We start from the raw sequence: 2,700 nt of genomic DNA on the forward strand, positions 1-2,700 counted from the left end.
TCAAGGAATACATTTACTACAGGTAACCAGGAGGTGAAAATGAGGTCTGCCTAATGTTTGCTAGTGCCTATGCTAAGAGCTAGGGATACAAAAAGAAACAAACGACCCTGTCCTCCAGATGCTCAGAATATCATGGGGGAGAAAATATCTAGGCAAATATATGGAAAGTCAGCTAGGAAATAATTAACTGGGGTAAGGTACTAGAATTAAGAGGGAGTAAGGAGGATTTCTTTAAAATGTGGAATTTTAGTTGAGACTTAAAGGAAGCCAGGAAGGTCAATGATCAGAAGGGCTGAGAGAGAAGACAAGCACACTTTGTCAATGGCAAAGCTGAAGCCAGTATCTAAAACCAAGTCTTTCAACTTAACTGACCAAAAAATAAGAATGGTTCAGGGTTGTAGAAGTGACAAGGATTTTGAGAAGAAATTATTGCACCAATCCAGCGTTTATGAGAGTGAACAAAAAATATTGGGTGTAGTCATACATGCCAGAGAAAGCAAATTTCAAGTAGTTCAAGAAAGATATGACAGGATATATCTCATAGCCTGAGACGTTCAAAGGGAAGTCTTCTGAAAAGGGATGAGAGAACATCAAGGAAGTAATTCTGATAACATAATAGTAGTGATGTTGATGTGGAAGAGCAAGGTGAGGTGTCCATAGAGGAACAATGTGGTTGTAAAGAGAGTTCAACAAGGAACCTGGTTTTAAAAGATTGCATTCAAAAAGTAGAAGAAATGGCATATAACCATGATCCAAACCTTTAAGAATAATTCTGGGAGTGCTTGCTTTGGCAGCACATATACTAAAATTGGAACGATACAGAGAAGATTAGCATGGCCCCTGTGCAAGGATGACATGCAAATTAGTGAAGCATTCCATATTTTTTTATAGCAGCACTCTTTGTAGTTGCCAAAAACTGGAAGTCAAGGGGATGCCCATCCATTGGGGAATGGCTGAATAAATTATGGTATATGAATGTAATGGAGTACTGTTGCACCATAAGAAATGATGAACAAGAAGACTTCAGAGAGGCCTGGAAGGACTTATATGATCGGATGCTGAGTGAAAGGAGCAGAACCAGGAGAACTTTGTGCATAGCAACAACCACAGTGTGCGAGAGTTTTTTCTGGTAGACTAGGAACTTTGTAATAATGCAAGAACTTAAAAAAAAAATTTCCAATGGTTTTCTAAGGCAAAATGCCTTCCACACTCAGAGAAAGAACTATGAAATTCATTTGCACAGTGTAGCAGATCATTTGTATGTGTGTGTATGTGTGTGTATTATGTTTTGATTTGTTATATGATTTCTTCCATTTATTTTAGTTCATCTACACAGCATGCCTATAGTGAAAACATATTCAATAGGAATGTATGTGTAGATCCTATATAGTATTGTATGCTGTCTTGGGGAGGGAGGAGGTGGTGGGGGATAGGTAGGAGGGAAAAAATCTAAGTTTTATAGTAGTGATTGTAGAACATTAAAAATAAAAGAAATAAAATTAAAAAAAGAATAATTCTGGGAATTCTATAATCTACAATGAGTTGAGATTTGCAAAATAGGGTAAAGGACAATAAAAACCACTTTTAAACTATGTTTGGGCAATAAGAACAAGGAAGGGACAACTTTGCTTCTTGGGCTAGATGATGCAATGTGAACGATTCATAAAAGCAGAGGTAGTTATTCTTGACTTCATTTTATTATTTCAATATTGAAAATGGATTTTCCTTCAAAAGGAAATGGATAGAACAAATGTGATTAGGAGGGAATGGAAACTACAGAAAAGTGAGTAAATAGAAAGCACTTAGCCATTTTAGTAATAATAATAATAATTTAATAGTTAGCATTTCTATAGCATTTACAGGTTTGCAAAGTGCTTTACATCTTACCTCATTGGACTCTTTCAACAAACCTGTGAAGCAGATGCTATTATTATCCTCATTTTACAGGTGAGGAAACTGAGGCACACAGATGTTAAGTAATTTTCCAGCATAGCACAGCTAGTAAGGATTATCTGAGGCAAGATTCAAACTCAGGTTTTCTTGATTCCAATTTCCATGCTCTATCCATTGTCAACTAGTTGCATAAGTGAGCTGGTATCTAGGACCAGATAAATTTAATTACATCTGAGGGTAATGAAATTGCTGGCAGATGTGATTGAAGAACCACTCTTGGTAATCTCTGAGACATGAAGAAGAGGAAATATGTCAAAAGGCTGGAGATAAGCAAATGTACTGAAAAAGAAAAAAAAGGATGTATTATAGATACTGTAGATTAGTAAGTTTGATATTGATCCACAACAAAATTCTAGAATGAGCATTAAATAGATTTGTGAACCCTTATCAAAAGACTATCACCAGGAGCCAGCATAGATTCAACAAGAGCAAATTATCCCAAATCTCTTTCATTTTCAGTATGCTAATTAAACTGCTAGATTAAGGCGGTGCTAAAGATACAGTGCACCTGTATTTTATCAAAGTCTCTTGAAATCCTAGAAGAGAGAAGATTTTTTTGAAAATGCAGGTTAGGCTAGATGAAGTATAGGTAGGTGAATTTGTATCCAGTTGAGAAACTTTACTTCAAAAGTTCTAAATAATCTACTGATAACTACACAGAGGGCCGTCTCCAGCTGCATGCTATAAGGTTTCATACTAGGTTCTTATTTTCTCAACATTTTTATCAATGACTTAAATGAATATATA

The 2,700-nt window shown here is 35.7% G+C and overlaps 1 non-coding gene across 1 annotated transcript; it reads left to right on the top strand.

The window, feature by feature from the left end:
- The first annotated feature begins 778 nt into the window (after positions 1–778).
- Positions 779–885, top strand: LOC140530504 (U6 spliceosomal RNA). The gene has a single exon (XR_011975942.1). It is a non-coding gene; the product is annotated as a U6 spliceosomal RNA (small nuclear RNA).
- Positions 886–2,700: the final 1,815 nt, after the last annotated feature.

Source organism: Notamacropus eugenii, chromosome 2 (assembly GCF_028372415.1).
Source record: "Notamacropus eugenii isolate mMacEug1 chromosome 2, mMacEug1.pri_v2, whole genome shotgun sequence".
NCBI classification, from domain to species: Eukaryota; Metazoa; Chordata; class Mammalia; order Diprotodontia; family Macropodidae; genus Notamacropus; species Notamacropus eugenii.